Source organism: Oryctolagus cuniculus, chromosome 1 (genome assembly GCF_964237555.1).
Source record: "Oryctolagus cuniculus chromosome 1, mOryCun1.1, whole genome shotgun sequence".
NCBI classification, from domain to species: domain Eukaryota; kingdom Metazoa; phylum Chordata; class Mammalia; order Lagomorpha; family Leporidae; genus Oryctolagus; species Oryctolagus cuniculus.
Window position 1 is genome coordinate 101,461,966 of NC_091432.1, and position 27,741 is coordinate 101,489,706.

The 27,741-nt window shown below is 38.3% G+C and overlaps 1 long non-coding RNA gene across 1 annotated transcript in view; it reads left to right on the top strand.

The window, feature by feature from the left end:
- The first annotated feature begins 661 nt into the window (after window positions 1-661).
- LOC138846589 (uncharacterized) overlaps window positions 662-27,741 on the top strand; it is an 81,854-nt gene continuing 54,774 nt past the window's right edge. Inside the window, exons 1-3 of the long non-coding RNA XR_011384122.1 lie at window positions 662-1,482; window positions 2,672-2,731; window positions 13,743-13,861. This is a non-coding gene — a long non-coding RNA (uncharacterized lncRNA). The remainder of the gene's footprint in view (window positions 1,483-2,671; window positions 2,732-13,742; window positions 13,862-27,741) is intronic.

A 27,741-nucleotide genomic window follows, 5' to 3' on the forward strand; every position in this document is an offset into this window, starting at 1 on the left:
TTGGAGCTGTTTACTCTTTCTGGCTTTCTTCCTTCCCTAGGACCTCAAGGGGCCCCTCCCTGAAAGGAGGGAGCTCTCCAGAGGTACCCACCAGGCTAATCTTGACTTGGGAAGCTTTTTCTCGCCTAGAGGCAGCCAGATCTTTGACTTCAGCACAGGCAAGCCTGAAATGGGCAAGATTACTTCTGTCAGCCTTGTTTAATAACCAGCTCTGTCCTTTTCAAAGCAACATTTCCCAAGTCTGAAGTGACATTAATAAACCAGAATTTTGAAAGCATAATTTTGTGAGTAGAGGCTGAATGAAGTAAGATACTCTGGGCTATTCTTCATGAAAATCTGGTGATGGGCAAAAAGACAAGGGCAGTATCTGAAATCCTTGGTCCTCACTTGAGTCATCTGATCTGCTGAAACCTTCTCCCAGAGCTGCCTTGATAGCAATGCAATTGGTAGATTCACACTTTATTCTGCAATCTCTAGCAGAGATGATGACAAAGCCAAGTTTGCCTAAAGACAGGTGGAAGAGATGTGTGTGAGGGGGCAGGGGTGGGGGGAGGCGAGACTGGTAAAAGAAAAGATATAATTGATGCTCAATTGTGCAATTGAGCCTCAGCTGCATCATGTTTGAGTAATTTCACGCCAAAGCCCAGATGGGGATGTGAAACACAGTTTAAGAGTTTATAGGACTTGGTCTTAATAATATTTTCATGCTTGGCATGGACATTCTAGCAAAAGAGAAAATGTTTTTTAGCTAATTAGATCCATTAGCACATTTCCGGGAAGGGGAAGGTAAATCAGTACCTTGTGTGATGAGGGGAGGGAAAGGATCCAGCTGGATGCAGCACAGACACTGAGAAGAGCCATCGTTTCTGATGGGCCAGCAGACTCCAGAAGGGCTCAGACTGCGGGACTGGGAAGGCATCCAGCGTCAAGATGAGCCTCTCAGACAAGCCAATGCTCATATGCAGACCCGCTTAGCCAGAGAGAAAGACCCAAGTCACGAGTTATGTACACACACACACACACACACACACACTGCCCCATTATGAACCAACACCAGTGGCGACCTCACAGCATCTGCCATGTGGCATTAAGATCCAGGTACCTGCATTCTGGGGAGCTGCAGAATTTAGATAATTGTTGCTCCTGACACAGAGAAACAACAACACTGTGGAAATTTAGGTTGGATATTTGAGACTATAGGAGAAACCCATTCAAGATGGATACTGAGATCAACATCTTTGTCTTGATAGCCCAGACATTTTTTTCTCTCTCTCTCTTTTAGGAAGCAGCCCAAGGGGTGTGCCAGTGAGAAGTCGAAGGGAGGTGCTGCTCCACTCGATCAGATTTAAGTGGAATTCATTGGCTCCACCAATGAGGTCCTTGGAAACTTCAAGAGGCTGCTCGTGTGAATGAGGAGCAACTGGTCCAGGAAGAGGGCCTGTCTGGCAAGGCATTGAATCAAAGGAGCAGCACAATGTACAGGTAAAGTTCTATGCTCACCTTGAACTGCACCATGATAGGGAAGGACAGAAGGAAAAGATCACACAGGGATGGAGGCCAACCATTGTCCTGGCAAACATCCCTCAGTGTCCAGCAAAAAGTAGAGGAAAGGGAGGCTGTGAGACAGAGTAGGGACAGTCTTCTGATTAGTGCCACTGCTATAGAACGTGGCATCACACTGACCTACTTCCAAATCCAAGCTTAGTAATTTCTTCTTCATTTACTACCTTTCTTGGGAATAAAATGAATTTTTAAATAATATCTTGAAGGGCACTTGCAGGCATTAAGGGAAAGAATGTCTAAATTACTAAGCACACCACACAGAGAACACTCAAGTGTTACTGGTGCTGCCAAGAAAAGGAAAAGTGTCCTCCATGGAAGTGAGATGAGCAGGTTTCCACAATCAGAGTGCCTGTTATACAGCTGCACTCTAGCCGAAACCTCCTCTCAGGCACTGCAGACAATTGTTGCAAAAACAAAAACAATTGAAACCAGGAGCACAAGGATCTACTTCTGTTATGGAATGTCTCAGAGAAATTCAACATGGAAAATGCCTCAGCAGTAATTTGAATCAAAGCTGAGACCCAACTTCTTGGTTTTGTTGAGTGGGGGTCCCTTTCCCTGTAGCATGAGGTCTCCCAGAGCTAACTACTTAGAAAGCCCAAGGGAGTAATACTGCATCCTGCACTCCATCCTCTCTGCTTTCTACTCTCTGTGTTTCCTCGTCTCTCTTGCTTAGCATTTGGCTGTGGAGACATGTAGTTGTGGAATCCTTGTAGCAGGAGATGCTCTTGGATTTCCACTTTCGTAGTTACAGGGAGACTAATATGTCTTTGCCAGTTCCAGTTCCAAATATCTTAAGGTAGATGGGAAATGTGCATAACCAAGTCTGTGATGGGCACTGTTTGGATCAGGTGTCCAGGGCTGGATCAAGTACCATTGCCACTGTTGTAGACTCACATCAAATTACCCTAGTGGCTCCCATTATAACCACGAAGATGGGGCAGAGTGGGAACTTCCCAGAAAAAGTAGAAATCTAGGTTAGCATAGTTTAAAATGCGTTGCCCCAGAGTCCTCTCCATACTGGAAAAGTGATGTGAGGGAAGCAGATTTTTTTCCCCATCCTTGGATTTCACAGTCCTGTCATGCTTTAACCTTGTTTTCTTTACAGAGGAAGAATGAGCTATGTCATCATGATGAATTGAAGAGTTCCTGTAATCTTGGAAAGGGGGTGAGTGTTGGAAGAATTTTGTTTTTGAAATATGTATTTTGGAATCTGTCCAATGAAAGTAAGTCAGAATTTACTTAACCTCATTCTACTAATTGATGTTTTATAAAGGTTAAGATGTGGAAATGAGCCTTGCTTGTGCCACATAATAGCTGCATGGTCCAGGGTATATTGCTAGACTTGGCTTCTTCATGTTTAGGATGATGATAATAAAGATATCATCCATCCAGCGTCATGAGGCATACTAAGTACAGTGTTCATGATATAGCACACAAGATACATTAGCTATCATTGTTTATACCCCCTGAATCAGTTTCCATTCAACAGATTCATAATATATAACCCTGAATTACAGCTATTAGTATTTTCCCTTCCTTCAAAGATGATTGACCCCATGAGCACAGTGATTGCTTCTTATTTCTTTGTATCACGGGCCTGCCATAGTGCTCCCATAGTAGAAGTTCATTAAATATTGACTGAGTGAATTCCAAATGAGTGATAATTGGGCCAGATGGCTGGTTGCCCCACATACTTTTTGCTGTCTCTTGGGGTTCTGCAAGCAGATAGCACCCTGTGTAACACATAACTGGGATATACATTCTTGCATCTTCCACAGTTTGACATTTTATGTACTTACTTATTTGAAGGTGGAGAGACACAGATAGATCTCCGATCTACTGGTTCACTCCCAAATGTCTGCAACAGAGGGGCTGGGCCAGGCCAAAGCCAGGAGTCAAGAACTCAATCCAGGTTTCCTGTGTGAGTGGCAGGGACCCAATACTGGTACCATCACCTGCTGCTCCCAGGTTGTGCATTAGCAGGAAGTTGAAATCAGGAGCAGAGCTGAGAGCAAGATCTAGGCACTCTTACTGGATGTGGGTGTCCAAAGTAGCATCTTACCCACTACCCTGAATGCCAGCCATGATATTTTCAATAATATTAGAGAATTAATTTCATTTGTTTGTTCATTTTCTTATTCATTCTTTTAACAAACTTTTATTGATATTACTAATATTCAAGAAATAGGTCAATTTCAGTTTAGGCAGAAACAATCAAATTCACATCTTCCATGATGTTTCATGAAATACCTAATCCTAGTGGCAGGGGTTTGGTGTCCTCCAGTGCCATTCTATTAGCCCTATTGCATAACTGCTGTTTAATTCTCTATCTACCTCACTTACTAGTGACCTCCTTGATAACAAGAACCATATACTTTATTTCTGTGTCTTGCTCAATGACTTTTACATAATAGGGTTCAGTAAGTGGGGAACAAATGGATAAGTAAGTGGATAAATTATTTCCAAAGTAATTCCAGAGAACCATGATAGCCTTTGCATATATTCATTCCTTATTAAATCTGCAAGTCCATTCAGTGAGATCAGAAAAGCAGCGAGTTTTACAGGTTGGGCTTCTTTAACCTTGCAAGTCTTGCATGAATGGCTCGAGTGAAAGACATACTCATGGTCTCTGAAACAAAACAAAGACAAAAGAAAAGCAAAAGCTAACACTGAAAATAAAATTCAGTTTTAAGAAAACACCTCAATGACATACTTTCCATTTATTTTCCAAAGAATAAGAAAGGAAAGGGGAAAGAGAGTGGAAGCATGAGCAGGAGGAAAGGTAGGGTGGGAAGTATCACTATGCTCCTCAATCTGTGTATATGAAATAAATTTAATTTGCTCATCTTATATAAATAAAAAATATTTAAAAAGAAAATACCTCTTCCTCTAATCTTAAATTTTCTCTTTATTGCAGAGAAGAGCCACACTTTCTCTATTCTCACCTTTGCTCTTTGCCCTCTGAGCTCAAACTTGTCTTATTAATCATTTGAAACTATTGTTTCCATAGGAATAGTCTAATAGCTTCCCAGAACAAGGCAGCAGCTTTGGCAACTTTTGCACACTTGAGTCAGACACACAATTGCTTTGACTATTATAATTTTAAAGGTGTTTTTTAAACAGATTTTTAACCAAGCTTTGAAATAAAGATTAATTTTAATGCTTTATTTTGTCTAAAAGAAAAACTTATCTAGACAATCGATGGGTTGTTCTTCCTCCTCCAAGAAAATAATAGGCCCTAGTAACTGGGTCACTAAAAATTGCCCCTGCAAGAGGTGTGAATGGACAAGGGAAATAATTTCCAATATTGTATACCACAGTAGGGTAACCATGGTTATTTAAAATTAATTCTATATTTCAAATTAGATAATAGAGAAGATTTTCAATGTTCCCAAAACTAAGAAAAAATAAATGATTGAGGTGATAGATATACTATTACCGTTATCTGGTCATTATCCATATACTGAAATATTCCACACTGGATGCAATAGTCATAATTATTTTGTGTCAGATAAAAACAATTTTTTTCATGATTATAGCATTTTTTTATTTTTATTTTTTATTTTTTTAAACTTTTATTTAATGAATATAAATTTCCAAAGTACAGCTTACGGATCACAATGGCCTCCCCCCCATAACGTCCCTCCCACCCGCAACCCTCCCCTTTCCCACTCCCTCTCCCCTTCCATTCACATCAAGATTCATTTTTCGATTCTCTTTATATACAGAAGATCAGTTTAGCATACATTAAGTAAAGATTTCAACAGTTTGCTCCCACACAGAAACATAAAGTGAAAAATACTGTTTGAGTACTAGTTATAGCATTAAATCTCAATGTACAGCACACTAAGGACAAAGATCCTACATGAGGAATAAGTGCACAGTGACTCCTGTTGTTGACTTAACAAATTGACACTCTTGTTTATGGCACCAGTAATCACCCTAGGCTCTTGTCATGAGCTGCCAAGGCTATGGAAGCCCCCTGAGTTCACTGACTCTGTTCATATTTAGACAAGGCCATGGTCAAAGTGGAAGTTCTGTCCTCCCTTCAGAGAAAGGTACCTCCTTCTTTGATGACCTGTTCTTTCCACTGGGATCTCACTCACAGAGATCTTCCATTTAGGTTTTTTTTTTTCCCCAGAGTGTCTTGGTTTTCCATGCCTGTAATACTCTCATGGGCTTTTCAGCCGGATCCGCATGCCTTAAGGGCTGATTCTGAGGCCAGAGTGCTGTTTAGGACATCTGCCATTCTATGGGTCTGCTGTGTATCTCACTTCCCGTGTTGGATCATTCTCTCCCTGATAAAAACAATTTTAAAGGTTAAAATTTCAAATTGACTTCTAAGTGAGTCATATTTTAGTTAAGATTTTTAAATAGTATATGTTCATTTAAAACTTTTTTGAAAAAAAACACACAAAAAATTTAGATTTATATCCCTCCACGAAGATTCACTTTTCATTAAGCCTGTGTCCCCAGACATTGGATGAAAATAAGCCATATTATATACACTGAAATTTCAACTTGTTGAAACTTGAAAGTCTAGTATACACTTAGTATCTAATTCATTAACAGGTTCATTTTCCTCTAATTTCTGTAAGAACAAAATGAAACACCTTGGTTTTCTTAAGCCAAGAGCAATTGCAGAAGACTGCCAACCATGTTAGATGTTCACCATTGATGTAACAAAATACGATTCTAAGGGCTTTAGGAATTTTAACTCGTTAGTTGTCATAACAATCTTATAAAATGTGTAATATCTGTATTTTGCATGAGGTATCCTGGAGCTTTAACAGGTAGAGTAAATGAGAGAGATAGTATGTATGATGCACTTATATTCTCAGGAGAGTTGCTGAAATACTCTAAAAATCTGCTCCAGATCAAATGTTTGATTTACTTATAAAATTAACTATTTTTAGAGCAATTATAGGTTCACAGCAAAACTGAGCAGAACACAGAGTCCTCATATTCTCCTTTCCCTACACAGGCATAGCTTCCCCTACCACCAATATCCCATGAGAGAGTGGAACATCCATTATAGCTTATGAACATGATTATATTCAGCGCTATGAGTCCAGCTGTGACTCTGGACGATTTCCTTAGCATCAACACTCTTTCTGTTCCTCCACCCTTGGCCCAACAACTATTGTCCACAGCATTTTTTTCTGATAAAAGTTCAGAAGTTATTATACATCTGCAGTTAATATATTTTGGCATACATAAGCAATCATTTTGTCATAGGTAGTTTAAGCTTCAACTCTAGGGATAATCAGTTAATTTAACTGAAAATGAACATTTAAAAAGTCTTCAGGTATGTCAGGAGGACCATACTCCAGGGACAGCTAAAACTTGTATCTGATAGCCAGGTCTTATTCAATTCTTAAAGCTTTGCTGATTAATAAGAGAAATGACAGAAATGGCTTTATTATTGGTGAAAATAATGACTTTTCAGTTAAACCAATAAGTGTTAGGAATGGACTTTCAATAAAAATTATAGGTGTTCAAGATATGTGCTTTGGCTTATATATCTTAGAAATATTTCCTATACGTGTTTGAGATAGGCCTGGTAGCTTATGCAACTCATTCTAGATCCAGCTGGTGACTCAGATTCCCAGTTGGCTTATGCCAAGTGTAAAGTAACAGGATCCTATCTCTGGAATCTTGTCCTGAGTATCTCAAGTAAACATTCCTGGGAAGTGGTGCACAGAGCACCTGCAGTGACAGAGAGCTAGGACTTTGTTGAACCCAATGAACAAGTTGTGTTAACCATTTTGGGCTTGACTATTAAAGCATGCTTGTTTGGTAAAAGTCTTCGTTTATGGCAGAATGTAGCCAGAGACTTATTAAATTTTAATATTATAGAGTAAGATACCAGACAGTAGTCACTAACTCTTACCTACTTAAACTTCTTTTGAAGCTACTGTTATTTATCAAAAAGAACCATGTTTTGATGGTGAAATGATAGAATCTCAGTTTTAATAGGCTTACCAAGAAGTGACTAGGAAAGAGAACAAAGAAGAAATCTGCACACTCCTGTTGCTGAACCTATTGTCAATTTCCTGCCTCAGACATTGTTTTACTTGTTTTTCTCTTTGAATCCAAGCTCATTGGTGTGTTGCTAGAACCCACTCTTCTTTATTTCTCTGCATGCTTGGCAGAGAACATTGTCACTGTGTTCCTGGCATAATTTTGCTCTTCCTTAGTCTTGACCTCTCCCAGTTGGATTGGCCTGAGGCCCATGACATTTGTTTTTTTCTACATAAAAGTGGTTTTAATAATGATGGTCATCCTTTTCCTTTCCTTTATAATACAGAAATATCTCCAGGGTTTAGTACCACATTTGCTTCCTTCATTTGTTCATCTAGAAGATGAGTGATCCACTGATGAGCCAGTCTAAGCAAAAGTTTGAAATTGGCAAATTTTATCTTCAGGGCTCTAAGTATCTGTATGCACTTGCACCACAAGGTTTGATCCTTTGCCAAACAGTTCTCAGGGAAGGGCTTTTAACCTTGTTGTTACTGGGGTATTGTCACATGGTGGACTTCTGAGCAGGGAGTGAAGGCAGAAAAATGCAAGCAAGGTCTACGTTCAACAAATGTCAGCTACCTTTACCTCTCACAATAGGCACATCTTAGAGGGTGGATTATAAAGACTGAAACCACATATGTGCCCTCAGGACATCAGAGGGTGACTAAGTGATGATTTTTTTTACAGCCACTCTTCCCTCTGCTGTTGGGTTTGCAAGGCAATGAAATAGAGAGGCTAGCAGAACCCATGTCTGGGCTAGAGAAAATTCCTAAAGAAGTATGCATTATATAGATTGTGGGAATACTGCACATTTGGTTCTGTGCATGAAAATTTACTTTCTAAACTACCTTCATCCTAAGACACTGTGGGAGAAAATACAGTATATGTAGCACAGAGGTTTTTATGACACTGATTTTGCTTCCTAAAATCACATATGGACATCCTGCCTGCTGAGCACTGTCTCAACAGGCAGAGATCACAGCCTGCTGTGTTGATGAAGCCATTTCCCCCACAGTCAGCCACCAGTGGCCCAGCTTGAAAGCTCTGGCTCCCTGTCTGATTGCAGTGGAGTGCAGAATGCAAAGTCTTCTGGGAATTAGCACTTCTTGAACCTGGCCTACATTTTGATTACAGAAACCAAAAATAGGTAAGCAACTGTAGCACTCCAGGTAGGAGGCACTGCAGGTAAAAAGCATCTGCTTTGTCCCATAGTGGGAGGCAGAGTTTTAAGAAGTGTTAGTTCTAGCACTGGCTCCATCCCAGCCTGTGATTCTTTTGGGGGGAATGGCAGGAGCAATGCATGCAGAGGGCTTGGGGTGGGGGCGCAGGGTCCGTACAGGGACACCAGGATGCTACACGTCCTTGTTCTTCCTAGAGGCTCACAGATTATCAACTGAGAAAAAGGTTGTGAATTCTTCACAGATACTTAAAATAACTCCTACTATTCAAATGTAATATATCATTATAGTGAGACTATGTAGGCGCTTTTTGAAATAAATGAATTTAGCACAAAAGCTCCATAGCAACAAATGATCTTTAAGTACCTGAGTCCCTGTCTTCTGCACCTTCTTCAATCAAGGAGACTAGTTCTTACACATCGAGTATTTTACCTTCACTTGACTCTCATTTCTCAGTTTGTAGAAGAGGGTTCTACAATTCTCTCCTTCTCTCCTCATCCCTTGCTGGGATTGGAAATTAAAATGCTGTCTTCAGGAGTGCCCTAAGTGCCTGGCTCTCCTGTGACTGCCTTTTTTTACCTTCTGCCCCATTTTTTCTTCTTTCCTATAATTGATCTGTTCTGTAAAACCATGGAATAGCGTTTAGAGAGTAGAGGATTTGAGTAACACAGGTTTGAATCCCATTAGTATCTTTTCTAGTTGGATGGCTTGAACACATTATCTACTATCTCTGGATTTGAGGCTCTTCATCTGAAAAGATAAGTAAGGATAATAATATACAACTTGTTGGTTGCTGTGAGGCAAATAACACATGAAAAGGCTTTAGAGCTGTGCTTAGATCAGAGTTGGTATGACGCTATTTACCTTACATGCCTCCAACCTTCTCCATCTATTCACTCTCTTAAAATAGATGCTTGTGCTTTACTTTATAAAGATCTCAGATCATGTAAAATTGTGTCCCTGGATTCCGGATTAAGAACTCCTCCTCCAAACCTTCTTTTACAGGTGAGAGGAATATAAATATTAGATAGTCGTGAGTTGTCTTCCTTTAGCCGTGATAACAAAAACAGACTTCCCAAAGCCGTGTTCATCCTTGATGATGTTTCATCACCCTGGGAAAATTAGCTGATGTCTCTGCACCTGACTTTCAACAATAAGTTTCTGTGATGATTTAATGAATCAATGCATGCAACGAACTCAAAATACTTTTTATCAATTAGTAAGCATTCTATAAATGTGAATTGTTATTAATAGTAATAAGCATAATACTGTATATTGAGTGCCAAATAACTTCCAATGAAGTGAATGTTCTATGTCTACCATTCTTTGCCAAAATATCCAGAAAGACCTTTTATTAATATCTCTCTTCTCTATGTACTTCATACTGCCTCACCTTAAAGAATACATTCCAAGAGATGAAAGACAAGAGAAGCCGCAGTATGGAAAGTCCAAGAAGTTAAAAGCCAGAGAAACTAGGCTTTAATGCATACACTGTCATTAAATAGTTTTGTGACCCTGGCAAATGAGCTTTCCTTTTCAAGTGTCAGCTTTGTCATTGTCTTATCAACTAGCTCTTGAGAACGTATCCTAGCTTCAGCATCTCATGAATCTGTGTTCTACACCAATAACTACAGATTGGAGGGAGATGTTTACAGAGATCAGAAAATCTACCTCTTCCCCAGTGCTTCACATTTGGCTGACTTCCTTGAACCTGACACTGGGAAAAAGAAACTCAGAACATTTTAATTTATGGCCCAAACAAAAGGTACTCTTAATTAAAATTTAGAATCCAATTCCACAGACAATGTCTGGAAGTAAGCCCAGAAGAAAAGAGAGATTACAACATAACCAAATAAACTTGTAAAAGCTTAAAAAAATGGTTGAAGAGAAATCTGTGTGTATCTATGTATATCAAGGCAAGGTCATTTGAGGATAAAAGAGGGTAAGAAAAACTGACTTGGGCATCCAGCCTCAGCTCAGTTGGTCTATAGACCTATGTGTCCCCTCTAAATGGTAAAGAAAATAAACAGTCAAAAGCTCTTTTGCTTTGAAGGATCATTTATGGACTGTACCATATAGTAAAATGTAGATGGGTATCCATTTCTGGGAGACATGACTACTAACTGGAAGTATGAGAAAACTTTTGGGATGACGGAAGGCTAAGTATGTGTTGTAGTTTTCTGGGTGTGTATATGTCAAAATTTATTAAATGGTACCCTCGAAATGTGCAGTTTATAGTGTGTCAAATATACCTCAGTGATGCACATCAAAAGAATTCTACAATCATTACAATGATCACCTTATTTTTTCATGATCTTATTTATATGGCTTCTTTGGGGATCCTTTCTAGAAGAATCGCTGTTGCCAGAAACAGAGCTTGAGCGTCACTGGCTGCCTGGCCAAATCCCATCTCAGCAGCACTGAACTTGATCTTAACTAATAAAAGTGATACTTTTCCCCTCTTTGCATAAAGGATGTTTCTTTCCCAAGAAACGATCCTATGCCTACTTCCTTCTGTCTCAGTACAGCTTCCTGGTAACAAGATAGTCTCTGATGGCCTAGTGAATCATACTGAGCAACGAATGTAACAACAAGGGAAGTAGTCAGGAAATAATGGATAGATACTGAGACCAGGAGAAATGATACAAAAGGCTAGAAGAAGAGGAAGACTTCTGAGGAAGTCACGGTACTATCTTAGCCTACATGGCCTTTGTTGTGTGTTAACTATGAGGTGTAAACAGTATGATGCAGAAGCTTAGGAACTCCACTGATAAAGCACTATAAAGTACAGCAGGAAGATAAGGGAACAAGATCATTTTTATGTTATAGTTATGTAAAACTGAATGTAACTCCAGGTTGCCAGAGATCTTTGTAATGATTCTTTGGGAAGACTTGTAAATATGTATCAAGCATATGCTTTTCATTTTAATGTGAGAGTAACTGATAAAATAATGCATGTGAGTGTACTTTGTAAAGTATAAAGCATAGGTAACCCTAAACACTAAGTGTCCTTTAACACAGCTCAGAAATGATGATTATGGACAAAATGTGTCCTGATAAAATAAAAGGCACAAAGAACAGAATATAGAAATCCTAAAAAATCTGAGTGTCTTTATAGAGTTTATTTCTGAGATATTTTAAGAGAATCACATCAATCAAAGAGTTTCCAAGGGGTGATATATGTTAACAGACTCTATAAAGTATTATGCAAAATGCTTGTTTTGAATAATATACATGCACTTATGAGCCTGTATTCATGTCTATATTTGCCCCTTTTATATATTTTGAATGTTGTTATATGCCTTACCATTTTGACTTCTGTGCGATGTTAGAAGTCTGGCTCTATACTCAACTCAAGAGTCTGGCATTGTCCTACAGCAATTCTGAAAGTTTAAGATTGCACCTGTTATATTGGTCAAGTCACAGCTACATTCTTGCAAAAGGAGAGACTGTGTTATTAGCTTAGAACACATTGAAAGATCCTTGTTTTAGCAAAGCTCAAACTCTTTATGCTGCAATGCACTGCGGAATTCAGGTGTGGTTTTCTTGGCCATTATGTCGTCAAGGAATTCCTTCTTCCTACCTTGTCAATACAATGACACAGCCCTAGTTGATGAGGATGTCATGTCCTTGACCCCAGTGATTAGTTTAGCTAGGGGCACATGATCCAGGCTGGGCCAATGAAGTCATAATTGAGATTTTTTGATAGAATTATTGGTATTAAGATAATCAGTTTTCAATAGATCTGCTAAGGTTGTAAGACTGAGGCTTCTTGTGGTTGCCCTAAAATAGAATTTATTACAAGATTAGGCCTATATGTAGAAAGGAAAGCCAGCCTAGAGATGGGTAATGTTTGCATATCAACATTTGCTTCTCTGGATCAAATCATTCTCCAAATCCAGGCATATCAGTGTATATTCCAAATGCATGAGCCAGTAATTTATTTATTTCTGAAATGAATTTTTGAGCTGAGTTTCTGCTATTGGACACCCACAAATAGCAATAATATATTAGGGTTTTAAAATGAAGGTCCTCAGAGCTATGGAAGTTATCACTGGTGCCACCTTATCAAGTACTCTTCCCACCCAAACTGCAAGGAAGAGTTAGATTTCAGAGAAGTAATATCTATCTTGGGGAGTATCAGGGATGTCTTAGCCACAAATTTAGTGCTAGAATGGCTCAAAACTGCCTTTGAGGCCAGCACCGCGGCTCACTAGGCTAATCCCCCGCCTTGCGGCACCGGCACACCGGGTTCTAGTCCCGGTCGGGGCGCCAGATTCTGTCCCGGTTGCCCCTCTTCCAGGCCCGCTCTCTGCTGTGGCCAGGGAAGTGCAGCGGAGGATGGCCCAAGTACTTAGGCCCTGCACCCCATGGGAGACCAGGATAAGTACCTGGCTCCTGCCATCGGATCAGCGTGGTGCGCTGGCCGCAGCGGCCATTGGAAGGTGAACCAACGGCAAAAAAAAGGAAGACCTTTTTCTCTGTCTCTCTCTCTCACTGTCCACTCTGCCTGTCAAAAAAAAAAAAAAAAAAAAAAAAAAACAAAAAAAAAAAACACCTGCCTTTGAGTACTATTAAAGAGATAAACCTAGCAAAAAATGCTGGTGCAATGGATATTTTCAATGTCTTCTTTGGACAGTGAAAGATATACAAAGCAGCCTCTTTGACTTAGGTGATTTTCATTTCTGTTTGTCTAGTCCAAAAAATGCAGGTACATGTTTATGTTGACCATATCTTATCAGACTGAAGACAGAAAGTCATTCCAATTTTCCTCTGTGATAGGAACATCCTAAATATTTACACACTATTCTGCACATACTTAAGATTACCATAAAGGTTCTTGGGAGCAGGATGGGGATCAGCAACTCTGGTGTGTTCAGGTATTTTAGTGTAAACAGTGAGGGGCAGGAGGGAAACTTAACACTCTTTGTATTTCATTTTTATGCTAAATGAATCTTAAAATGGTTCCTGTAGGTCTCATGTGCTGATACAGTGAAGTTTTCATCCCTCAGGAATAAATTTAGAAGACAGAGTCTGGTATATCACTCATCTCAAAAAGCCTCCAAATAAGAAGTGGTTCCTTTAAATGTTTGGTAAGTTGACTCTATGTTTTCCAACAGGAGTCATATGTTTGCCATGATTAATCAACAAGAAACATTTGAGGTAATTTATAATACAGAAATATCACTGGTGTGGATCTTACTGGAATCAATTCTCTAGAGAAGAAATTAATTTTTTCCTAAATCAATATGTATTCTCAGGACTAGAACTTTCCTTAAGTTAGAAAATGTAAACTAACCTGTTAAAGTGAAATGAACACTATGAGAAATGGTGACTTGGTCAGCCCTTGCCCTCACTGTTGATGAACAACTTAATACATTATCCCTCGTAGTATTTTTTTTGTTTGTTCTACTTAATACTTTTGGTTGAATACTGTAATCAATACACAATTATTCTTAAGTGCTGAAACTTAACTGAAAAGTGATCGCTGTTAAATATAAGAGTGGGAATAAGAGAGGGAAGAGATGAGCAATTCAGGACATGCTAAAGCTGACTTGCCCCAAATGGTAGAGTTAGAAACATACCAGGGGATTCCAATTCAATCCTGTCAAGGTGGCATGTACCAATGCCATCTCACTAGTCCCAGTGATCAATTTCTGTTCACAATTGATCATAATGATAGGACTAAGAGCCAAAGGGATCACATAAACAAGACTAGTGTCTTCAAATACTAGCTGATAGAATAAAAAAGGGAGAGAACGATCCAACATGGGAAGCGAGATACACAGCAGACCAATAGAATGGCAGATGTCCTAAACAGCACTCTGGCCTCAGATCAGCCCTTAAGGCACGTGGATCTGGCTGAAAAGCCCATGAGCATATTACAGGCATGGAAGGCCAAGACACTCTGGGAAAAAAAAAAAAAAAACCCTAAATGAAAGGTCTCCGCGAGTGAGATCCCAGTGAAAAGAACAGGTCATCAAAGAAGGAGGTACCTTTCTCTGAAGGGAGGACAGAACTTCCACTTTGACTACAACCTTGTCTAAATATGATCAGAGTTGGTGAACTCAAAAGTCTTCCATAGCCTTGGCAGCTCATGACAAGAGCCTAGGGTGATTACTGAGGCCATAAACAAGAGTGTCAATTTGTTAAGTCAACAACAGGAGTCACTGTGCACTTATTCCTCATGTAGGATCTCTGTCCTTAATGTGCTGTACATTGAGATTTAATGCTATAACTAGTACTCAAACAGTATTTTTCACTTTGTGTTTCTATGTGGGTGCAAATGGTTGAAATCTTTACTTAATGTATGCTAAACTGATCTTCTGTAGATAAAGAGAATTGAAAATGAATCTTGATGTGAATGGAAGGGGAGAGGGAGCGGGAAAGGGGAGGGTTGCGGGTAGGAGGGAAGTTATGGGGGGGGGAAGCCATTGTAATCCATAAGCTGTACTTTGGAAATTTATATTCATTAAATAAATGTTAAATAAATAAATAAATAAATAAAAAGAAAGAAAATGTAAACTAGTCTTTGACTACAAATTAAACTCCTAGACAGTGGATTGCAGAATATTAATATAAAGTGCTATTTGCTTATACAATACACATACATACACATTTTTAGGAGTAGCTGAAACTTGAAGTCTACTCACATTTTAAATTAAGATTTATGTGTGTATTTTATTTGAAAGGTAGGGTTACAGAGAGGGAGAGACAAAGAGAGGCCTTCTATCCCCTGGTTCACCCCCTAAAATGGATGCAACAACTAAGCATGTGCCAGACTAAAACCAAGAACCAAGAACTTCATCCTAGTCTCCCATGTAGGTGGCAGAGGCTCAAGTACTTGGCCATTAACTGCTGCCATCCCAGGCATATTAGCAGGAAGCTATATGGGAAGCTGAGCATGTGGGACCTGAACTGGCACTCCCATATGAGATGCTGGTGTTGCAAGCTTCAACTTAACCTGCTGTGCATACCACCATCCCCTATGTTTACATATTTACCTTTGGATAAAGGAAATATTTATCCTCTAACTCTTCATCAATTTCTCTGATTATTTTCTGCATCATTAAAGAATAAAAACTTAAGTATTTTCCTGCAGCCAAATCTTCATATTCCATTTGTTCTATATTCTTTAATCCACCATTTTTGCTGCTATGATTCAATATTCAAATAAAAAGCAATTTTCTGTATTGTGATATGCATGATCCAGTTTCCACTGTTTAAATGTCCAAATTAATTTAACAGTTATCCTAGTTATGTCAGCTTTTGAAATGTTGAAATGCAGTCTCCTGAATGAGTGGCCAGTAACTGACAGTAAATCCATTTTCCTGCATATAAGCATACTTCAAAAAGTTCATGGACAATTAGAATGAAGCATAAGTCTATTTTGGAGAATAAAGATAATGCCTTACTAATTCAATGGTAAGGATGAAATGTGCTACCTGGAGAATGATTGAGCACCTGTTGCTGGGGTCATATTAGCCAGAGACCCCAGGTGCATTGCATGTATCATTATCACATTTTCCATGAATTTGTTGAAGTGCTCTCATATTTGATATTTTGATCACAGATCAAGCCTTGAATTTTTCCATTAAAAATTCTTTTAAAAAGCAGGAAGGATATAAAATGATGGGTTTGGAGCTAGCATATTCAAGGAAGGCGGGGAGTGGCTTTGGGGTTTGTAATGACGGACAAAGATAGTGAAATGCAAAGGTGGGTAACAGGAGTCTCAAGCTGGCAAATATAAGGAAGTAAGGAAAATGGGCCTGAAGGTGAAAACCCAAGGAAGATGCAGGAGGCCCTTCAGGGTCAGTGGCACGAAAGCTATAGAAATTAGAACCAAACTTCAGTTGGAACAAGAAGGTGAAGGGAATATGCAGAGCAGGGCATTCTACTAATGACTGACCTTGAGTTTAAGAAACAGCTTCTTGAGTTTAGGAGTGGAGAGGAGAGGAAAGAGGTCAGAAGGCAGCTATGAAGAGTGTGGTGGGGCTGATGGTAACAGCTGAGGAATAAACAGGGGTCCTGAGCTGCTTATGGTGACCTGCAGTGCAGGGTCATAGGCAGAATTCTTTTTTTTGTTTGTTTGTTTGCAGAGTGGATAGTGAGAGAGAGAGAGACACAGAGAAAGGTCTTCATTTAGCCGTTGGTTCACCCTCCAATGGCCACCGCGGCTGGCGCACTGCGGCCAGCGCACTGCGCAGATCCGATGGCAGGAGCCAGGAGCCAGGTGCTTTTCCTGGTCTCCCATGGGGTGCAGGGCCCAAGCACCTGGGCCATCCTCCACTGCACTCCTGGGCCACAGCAGAGGGCTGGCCTGGAAGAGGGGCAACCGGGACAGAATCCGGTGCCCCAACCGGGACTAGAACCCGGTGTGCCGGCGCCGCAAGGCGGAGGATTAGCCTAGTGAGCCGAGGCGCCGGCCGGCAGAATTCTTAAGATGATTACTGACATCAGTGTGTTAGTGAAAGTATTTTGTGAGTTAGCTATTTCTGTCCCTTAACAAGATCTTAATTATAATTGTTATTTTTTTTTGAAAAATGTGTTTTGAAGAAATACATTGTGGAAAAGGAAAAAAATTATTTAAGTAAAGGTCCATGAATTTTTGTGTAAGAAATAAGAGAATATTAAACATTAGTATGTGACTTGAGCCTTTGCTTATTTCTGCAAAAAGAAACAAAAAAATCAACCAGAAGTAACTAAAAATTATCATTTGTAGGAGGTATGTAAAAATGGACTAAACGGGTTAGATATGAATGAAACCTCTCTGCATATATTCCTGTGTATAATTCTAACTTTTCAATAGAACTAGTAATTACAGGATATAGACTTTGTAATTAGATCATGTTGTTTATGTATATGACTTGGTATTCTGTCATAAAGACTTTTTCATCCCCCCTCCTCCTTCTTGTAGTATCATTTGTGAACTGATGAGTTATTTTTCTTACTTTATGCTATAGTCCCTTCAGTCATTATTCATTTGGTGCTGTGTTTCCCCAAATTTGACCTTTGAGAGCTGCTTCAAGCCAACTCTGACCCTTTTGAAATCCTCCCAATAATTCTTTGACCACTTCCTTACTTTTTGCCATAACATGAAACTGTATTTTTTTCTGTTCCATATCTGGGATCAGCCATTTATTTCTGCAAGGAAGTCTGGAGTAGAGAATGGTATTTAGAAATCAAGATCTGACTGCTAGACAAGCTTGTTACAACAAGGGTTCCATTGCCTCTACGTCTGGTAAAGGCACTCAGATGTGTTTTAAGGAAATGTTGCAATCACATTTTATATCAATTTTTTCCTTACTTTGCCCCATTTTACATGTTTGTGGTTTGCTCCTCTAAAAGTCAGAATCATGTTCCTCCAAAATATCAATGTATTTGAACCATCTGTTCTACTTTACAATGTACACAAAATAGGCTGAGAATTACTACATCAAGACTATGGCCAACAACAAACCAACTAAATGGACTTCAAGATATCTTTACTATTTTTTTTTTGCTTTTAGAATATACCCCACTAAAGATACACAGAGTACTATATTCAAAAGTTGTTTATTAATACTCTTTTCTTTGTAATAAATGTATAAATTTGATATAAAGCTAGATTTGCTTTGGTTTGTTTGTATCCAATGTTTCATTTTATACATAAAATGTTGTGGCTTAGATTTACATTTTTGATAACACATATGAAACATGAAAAGGATCTTCAGAAATTCATGAAAAATGCATACTTTGAAAAAAACTATGCAGAAATTTACAGTTTTTATAAGTCTGTTGACTTAATAAAATAAAATTTTTAATTAATTTTCCATAGATATAATTCTAACAATGTGATGATGTTTTCTCCTTCCTTATCTCCTTCTTCCTTTCCTTCTTTCTTTCTTTCTCCCTCCCTCTTTTCTTCCTTCCTTTTTTAATTTTCTAGAGAATGTATTTTTAACTTACACTATAGTCAAAGGCTTAATGTTCCAAAATATGCATAAATTTTATTTTTTGCCACAAAATAAACTTGTACCAATGTGCCAGAACATGATATAGTTGGAGGCACGAAGGACAAAATGCTGGTTTGAAAATAACCTCTGTTAGAACATGAATTCTGCTAAAGTTGAAACAAGAACAAACATCAGATTTATGGTGAAGCCTAGCTGGAAGAAAGGTTAAGTCATTGATTATTTACAAAGAGTTTATAGGTAGAAGCACCAAAGAAATCAGCAGTTTACAAATGGGCGACTTATTTCAAGAAGGAACAAGATGATGCTGAAGATGGACCCCAAGGTGGCAGACCATCCACATCAGTTTGTGGAAAAAAAAATCAATTTTGTTCTTGCTGTAATTTAAAATGACCAAAAATTCAAATGAGAAACAACAGCTACCACCACTAAAATATCAATTGGTTCAGCTTACGTAATTATGACTGAAATATTAAAGTGGAACAAACTTTCTGCCCAGTGGTGCCGAAATTCTTACGTCCTGATTGGCTGCATAAAAGACCAGAGCTTTCAGTGGAAGTTTTCGTTAAGTAGGATCAAGATCTTGGAGTATTTCTTTGAAGAATTGTAACAGGAGATGGAACATCATGATCCTGAGGACATAGTACCATCACAGCAATGGCTTCCAAGAGGCAGAGTGGATCAGTCTAGAACAAAGGTTATGTCAACACCTTTTTGGGATGCTCTAAGGCATTTTTTTGGCTAACTTCTTAAAGTGCTGAGAAATGATAGTATCTACTTGTTAGGAAAGTTTTCTGAGAAAGTTAGACAAAATTTTAGCAGAAAAATGTCCAGGAAAGCTGCCCCAGATAATCCTCTTCTACCAAAACAATGATCCTGTTCATGCTTCTTACAAACAAGGGCAATTTTACGAGAGTTACAAGGGAAAATCATTAGATACTCACCTTAAAGTCCTGATTTGGCTACTTTGACTTCTTTCTTCTTTGTAATACATTTTTTAATATTCACTTATTTATTTGAAAGACAGTAACAGGGAGAGACAGACACATACACACACACACACACACACAGAGAGAGAGAGAGAGACAGAGACAGAGACAGAGACAGAGAGAAAAGCTTTCATTTGCTGGTTCACTCCTCAAGTGACTGAAATGACTGTAGCTGGTTGAGGTTAGAGCCAGGAGCTTAGAGTTCTACCCTGATCTCACACATGAGTGGTGGGGGCCCAAGCACTTGGACCATCTTTTGCTGCTTTCCCAGGCACATTGTTTGCAGGGAGCTGGATCAGAAGCAAAGTAACTGGCCCTTGAAGTGGTGCTCCAACATGTGATGCTGACATTGCAGACTGCAGCTTAACTAATTGTGCACAGTGCTGGCCCCATCTCCTTTAAAATCTTAAAACTATTTAAATGACAGACAATTTTATTCAGTTAATAATGTAAGAATTACTGCATTGACAAGGTTAAATTTCCGAGATCCTCAGTTCTTTACGTATGGACAAAGTGGCTGGTATTAGCATGTACAAAAGAGTCTTGACCTTGATGGAGCTTAGATTGAGAAATAAAGTTTATTTTTAATTTTTTCTTTTAATTATATTTTTTACAAACTTTTAGACATTCCCTCGTATAGTCTGTATGAAAAAAATCTTTCATTTTTCTTAAATTTTTCTATAGATTTGTGTTTCCCTTTTGTTTCCTTTTCCTGTTTAAATAACAGTATCTAACCAAGAATCTTTGCTCATGTAAAGAAACATGTGGTCATGTCACATGTTTCTTTATTTCCGTGTATTCTAGAATAGCTACCTCTAACCCCATCCCCCACCTAGATGTTTCATGACTGACATGTTTTTAAGAATCTAGAATAATTGTCTTGTTAAGTGCCCCAATCTTATTTTTCTGATATTTCCTCATGAGTAGATTCAAGATAACACTTCCCATTAAATCATACCAGGAGGGATACAATGTCAGTTTGCTTCAATATTTAAGTTTAAGTCCTTTGCCCATTTCTTAACTGGGTCATTTGGCCATATGGACATCTGCATTGATACCTCTCATATCTCCCTATTGTAAAGGCACTTTCATTTCTTGGTGATTAATAAATAATTACAAGTTGATACTTTGATACTAAGTAAATTCTGTAATAAATTTGCACCAATGATTGCACCACCCTATTAATATTCCTTGCTTGGCTCAATTATAATAATAATGTTAGTTATCTTATGTTACATTTTTAGGTACATAATGATACTGTAGTTGTTTAGGCAAATTTCTTTGTTCTTAGGTGAATAGATTTAAATATTTATGTAAAAAATGTTATAATGTCTGCAAAATTAAAATGTTCAGCAGGAGAAAAAACAGAGAGAAGCAAATGTGATGAAATCTTAACAGCTGGGGAATCTAGATGAAGTATACATGGGTATTCATTGTACTATTCCTTTTTAAAAAAAGATTTATTTATTTATTTGAAAGTCAGAGTTACACAGAGAGAGAAGGAGAGGCAGAAAGAGAGAGAGTCTTCCATCTGCTGGTTTACTCCCTGATTGGCTGCAATAGCTGAAGCTGTGTCTATCCAAAGTCAGGAGCCAGGAGCTACTTCCGGGTCTCCCACGCAGGTGCAGGGACCCAAGCATTTGAGCCATCTTCTACTGTTTTCCCAGGCCATAGCAGAGAGCTGGATCGGAAGTAGAGCAACCAGGACTCATACTGGCACCCATTTGGGATGCTGGCACTGCAGGTGGTGGCTTTACCTGCTACACCACAGCATCGGCCCCTATACTATTCTTTACATTGCCTGTAGATTTGACATTTTTTAAGCTAAAACACTAGGGGAAAAAAGACTCTCCACTCTTTATTTTGGTGAGTCTCTTATTTCAGTTCAGCTAAAAAAACACTACATGCCATCACCCTTCATAAGTCTCTTAAGTAGATTTTATGATTTCTCCTAAACTGCCCCAAGTTGTTTTGATAAACTCACAAGATTATTTCTGATGAAATTACAGAGTCAAGTAAAAGAAAAATGGCATCTGTGATCCAAAAAGGAAAAAAAATAATCTGTCAAAATGTTACTTTGAGTCTTTGTTGTGCCCAGCAAATAATGTCACTTTATTATTTTTAATCCCAGTAAGAGAAATTTAAATTTATTTTAGAAGCACATATAAACAGATCTCAGTAGGATTTGTTCTTATCAATTTATAAGTCTAGTAGAGACACATGTTGTTCTATTTAAGTGTGTATTATTGAGATAAAAGTCTCATTAAAAATTAGATGGCAAGAAGCAGGCGTATTGTGCAGCTGTTCAAACACAATGAGATGCCTGCATATCATATTAATGCGTCTGGGTTTGAGTCCTAATGTCATTCCTGTTTCCAGTTTCCTTCTAGTGCACACCCTCAGAGGCAGCATGTAATGACTCAAACACCTGGGTCACTGCCACCCACTGGGAAACCCATATTGAGTTCCCAGTTCCTGGCTTTGGCCTGGTCCAGTTCCAGCTGTTGCGAGCATTTGGAGAATAAACCAGTTCACTGAAATTTTTTTTCTGTCTGTCTCTGTCTTTCTCTCTGTGTTTCTCTGCCTTTCAAATAAATCATAAATTTAAAAATGATATAGTAAGTTGCAAGACTATTAAAGCCATTCTTGTTTCAATAGACACTACATTCGAATCTTAATTCTTAGTATGGCAATGGCAAGGGCAGGAAGGATGGAGTTATACATTGATTTACATAGGACCTCATTCAAAAAGAGCATGAACCGGGAGCATACTGTGCGCATCCACACCTTTCCATGTTTTACATATTCTGCATGCCGAGGTCCCATTTTCCCAGCACCATGTAGAGAGGAGAAGCAGCAAGGGTCTGGAGCATGTCATTTAGAAGGGAAAATTCATCCTTTCCATGCTCAGAATTAAGCAACTTAACAGAAGGCTTTGTAAAGAGTTCAGAACCCACCTGCTCCTGAGCCTGGCATGTGGGGAAGCTGGGGGGGCCCACAATGATCACAGAGCCTAGGCTCCAAGCCCTTGCTCCTTGAGGTGTGTTCCACAGCACAGGCAACACTTAAAGCACCATCTCAGGCCCCTATCCAAGACAGTGTAATAGAATCTGCCTTTAAGCAAGATCCTATGCACATTCAACTTCTAGAAGCACTGTTTTGAAAGTGGTTCTCTGCTTTACCTTCTGTATTGTAAAGTCACCTTGGAACTCAAAAAATTACCAGTGCCTGGTGTGTTGAGCTAAACTATATCTTTCCAAAAAGATACATGCCAAGTGCTAATGCCCCAAACTTGTGAATATGAGCTAATTGGAAATAAGGTCTTTGCCAATGTAATGAGGTTACAATGAGGTCATACAGGAGTAGGGTGGATCTTAAATCTAACGGTGTCTTTATGAAAGAGAGGAGAGAAAGATCTGGATATAGATACACAGAAGAATTGCAGGGAAGAAGCCAGATAATGAAAGGGAGAGACTGGAATGATAAAAGGCAAGGAATGCCAAGGATTGCTGAAAACTACTAGAAGCTAGGGACATGCAAGGAAAGGTCCTCCACAGTACCTAGAGACATGGTGTGTCCCTGCTCAGAGTTTGATTCAGAGTTCTAGCTCCAGACTGGGAGGAAATATTTTACTGCGGCTTTGAGCCAGCAAGTTTGTGGCAATTGTGGTGGCCCTAGAGAACTAATACACCACTGATTAAATATTTCTAGGGTACAGTCTGAGTATTGGGATTTTTTTAAAATACTAAGATTGCAATATACAGCCAAAGTTGTGATCCACTATTCCAAATATGCAAAGCAGACTATTTATTTTACCCAGAAACCTTTTACTTAAGGCATATAAACTTCATGCACTTCATAAATACAGCTATAGAAAATATTGATTCTTACCATCCTACCAACCATCCCACCCACTGTCCCACTTTTCTTACTCTGCCTCTCCTATTCCCATTCTTATTTTTTACTAAGAGCCACTTTAAATTAACTTTATACACATATAATTAACTTTATACTTAGTAAAGAGTTCAACAAATTGTATGGAACAAAAGCTATCCCTCAAAATTTGAGACAAGGGCTGTTCAAAGTCATTGCATCTCAAAGTGTCAATTTCACTTCTGTAGAATGCCTGTTAGGTGCTCTATTAGTTATCACAGACCAGAGAGAACATATGCTATTTGTCCTTTTGAAACTACCTTATATCACTAAGTGTAATGGTTTCCAGTTGCATCCATTTTCTTGCAAGTGACAAGATTTCATTTTTTACAACTGTGTAGTATTCAATGATGTACATATCCCATGATTTCTTCAATTGATGGGCATTTTGTTTTATTCCATATCTAGCTATTGTGAATTGAGTTTTGCAGTATCCATGGGGGTGCAGATATCTTACATATGATGATATCATTTCACTTGGGTAGACTCCCAAGAGTGGGATGGCTGGGTCATATGGTAGGTCTATATTCAGATTTCTGAGGTATCTCCATACTGTCTTTGACAGTGGCAGTACCAGTTTACATTCTCACAAACAGTGGATTAGGGTACCTTTTTCCCCACAAGCTTCCAGCATTTGTTTGTTGATTTCTGTATGAAAGCCATTCTAACAGGCTGAGGTGAAACCTCATTGTGGTTTTGATTTGCATTTCCCTGATGGCTAGTGATCCTGAACATTTTTTCATGTGTCTGTAGGCCATTTTCATTTCCTCTTTTGAAAAATGCCTGTTTAAGTCCTTTGCCCATTTCTTAACTGGGTTGTTTGTTTTTTTGTTGTTGAGGTTCTTGAGCTCTTTATATATGCTGGATATTAATCCTTTATTAGTTGCATAGTTTGCAAATAATTTCCCCCAGTCTGTCAGTTGCCTCTTCACTCTGCTGAGTGTTGTTTTTTGTTGTTGTTGTTTTGTTTTGTTTTGTTTTGTTTTGTTTTTTGAGTACAGAAGCTTCTCAATTTGATGTAATATCCAATTTGTCAATTTTGGCTTTTATTACCTGTGCAACTGGGGTCTTTTCCAAAAAGCCTTTGCCTGTGCCAATGTCGTATAGGGTTTCCCCATTTTTTTTCTGATAATTTGATGGTATCAGGTCATAGATTTAGGTCTTTGATCCATTTTGAGTGGAATTTTGTGTAAAGTGTAAGGCAAGGGTCTTGCTTCACACTTCTACATGTGGAGATCGAGTTTCCCCAGCACCATTTGTTGAAGAGACTGTCCTTGCTCCAGGGATTGATTTTAACTCCTTTGTCAAAGGTAAGTTCATTGTAGATGCATGGGTTGATTTCTGACATATCTATTCTGTTCCATTAGCCTATCCATCTGTTTTTGTGCCAGTACCAGGCTGTTTTGATTATAGCTGCCCTCTAGTATGTCCTGAAATCATGTATGGTGATGCCTCCTGCTTTGTTTTTGTTGTATAAGATTGCTTTAGCTATTCGAGGTTTCCTCTGTTTCCATATGAATTTTACCATCATTTTTCTGTATCTGAGAAGAATGTTCTTGGTATTTTGATTGGTATCACATTGAATCTGTAAATTGCTTTTGGTAGTATGGACATTTTGATAGTATTTATTCTTCCAATCCATGAACATGGAAGATTTTTCAGTTTTTTTGTGAATTCTATTTCTTTCTTGAATGTTTTATAATTCTCATTGTAGAGATATTTGATGTCCTTGGTTAAATTTATTCCAAGGTATTTCATTTTTTTGCAGTTATTGTGAGTGAGACTGATGGTAGAAGTTCTTTCTCAACCATGGAATTGCCTGTGTATATAAATGCTATTGATTTTTGTGTGTTGATTTTGTATCTTGCCACTTTAACAAACTCTTTCATGAGTTCCAATAGCTTCTTAGTGGAGTCTTTTGGATCCCCTATATAAAGAATAATGGCATCTGCCAATAGGGATAATTTGACTTCCTCCTTCCCAATTTGTATCACTTTGATTTCTTTTTCTTGCCTGATGGCTCTGGTTAAAACTTCCAGGACTATATTGAATAGCATTGGTGAGAATGGGAGTCCCTGTCTGGTACTAGATCTTAGTGGAAATCCTTCCAACTTTTCTTAAGTAAGTTGCTGGCTGTGGGTTTATCAGAAATTGCCTTGATTGTATTGAGGGATGTTCCTTCTATACCCAGTTTGCTCAGACTTTTCATTATGAAAGAATGTTGTATTTCATCAAATACTTTCTCTGATCTATTGAGATAATCATATAGTATTTGTTCTTCAGTTTGTTAATGTGATGTGTCATATTGATTGATTTGTGAATGTTGAATCATCCTGGGATATATCCCACTTGGTCCAGGTAAAAGGCTTTGCTGATGTGTGTTGTTCGAGTCAATTGATTAGTATTTTGTTGAGAATTTTTGTGTCTATGTTCTTCAGGGTAGGTGGTCTGTAGTTCTCTTTCTCTATTGTGTCTTCTAGTTTTAGGAATTAAGGTGATGCTGGCTTCATAGAAGGAGTTTGGGAGGATTCCCTCTCTTTCAATTGTTTTGAATAGCTTGAGAAGAATTATAGTTAGTTTTTCTTTAAATGTCTGGTGGTATTCCACAGTGAAGCCATTCGGCCCTGGTCTTTTCTTTTTGGGAGGGTCTTTACTACTGATTCAGTTTCCATCTTGACTATTGGCCTGTTTAGGTTTTCTAAGTCTTCCTGATTCACTATTGGTAGGTTGTATGTGTCCAGGAATCTATCCTTTTCTTCAGTTTTCACAGTTTGTTAGCATACAGCTCGTTGTGGTAACTTCTGATAATGTTTCATATTTCTGTGGTATCCATTGTTACATTTCCTTTTTTCATGTATAATTTTATTGATTTGGGTCTTCTGCCTCTTTTTTTTGGTCAGTTGAACCAATGGTGAATCACTTTTTTTTTTTTTTTGAAAAGCCAGCTCTTCATTTCATTGATATCTTCTATTTTTTTGTTTCAATTTTGTTTATTTCTTTTCTAATTTTGTTATTTATTTTCTCCTATTAGTTTTGGGTTTAGTTTGCTGTTGTCCTTGAAATGCATTGATAGCTCATTTACTTGATGCCTTTCCAATTTGTTAATGTAGGCATGAATTTCTATAGACTCTCCTCGTAACACTGCTTTTGCTGTATCCAATAAGTTTTGGTATGTTCTATTGTCATCTTCATTTGTTTCCATAAATATTTTGATTTACTCTTTTGATTTCTTCTTGACCTAGTGTTTCTTTAGGAGCATATTGTTCAGTCCCCATGTATTTGCATATGTTCCAGAGATTCTTGAGTTATTGATTTCCGGTTTCATTCTATTGTGGTCAGAGAAGGTGCATGGTATCATTTTGATTTTTTTGAATTTGCTAAAACTTGTTTTATGGTGTATCATGTGGTCTATCCTAGAGAAATTTTGATGCACTGCTGAGAAGAATGTGTATTCCAGAACAGACTTTTAAAAAGTAGCAATTTTCTACATGATGCTTGCAAAATGTAAAGGGAATAGATAATGGTTAAAAAAACATAACAGTGAGATAACTGCTAATTGTTGCAAGTGCTTCTTTTTTTAAATTATGCTCAAATTACTACTATAAGCATACAGTATATATAAATTTATGTGACAATGCCCACTGTTTCACTTTGAAGATTAACAAAATATATTTAAAGTTTTAATTTGAGAGATAGAAACACATAAACACACACACACATACACACACACACACAGAGAGAGAGAGAGAGAGAGAGAGAGAGAAAGTGCACATTCATATCTGCTGGTTCATTCCTTAATACCCACAATGGCTGAGACTTGAATGGAATTTGAATGCACTGAAGCTGGGAACCAATATCTCAGTCCACGTCTTCCAATGAATGGCAGGGACTCTACTTGAGCATCACTGCCGCCTCCTGTGATCTTCATCAGTAGGAAACTGTAATCAAGAATTGGATCAGGATATTAAAACCAGGTCCTCTGGGATGGGATGAGGGCATCTTATCCAATGTCTTACTTCTAGGCTAAATGCCTGTCCCAAGAAAGGATTTCCATAGAAAACAATATAATCCAATGAGAACACATTGGCTCATTTCATT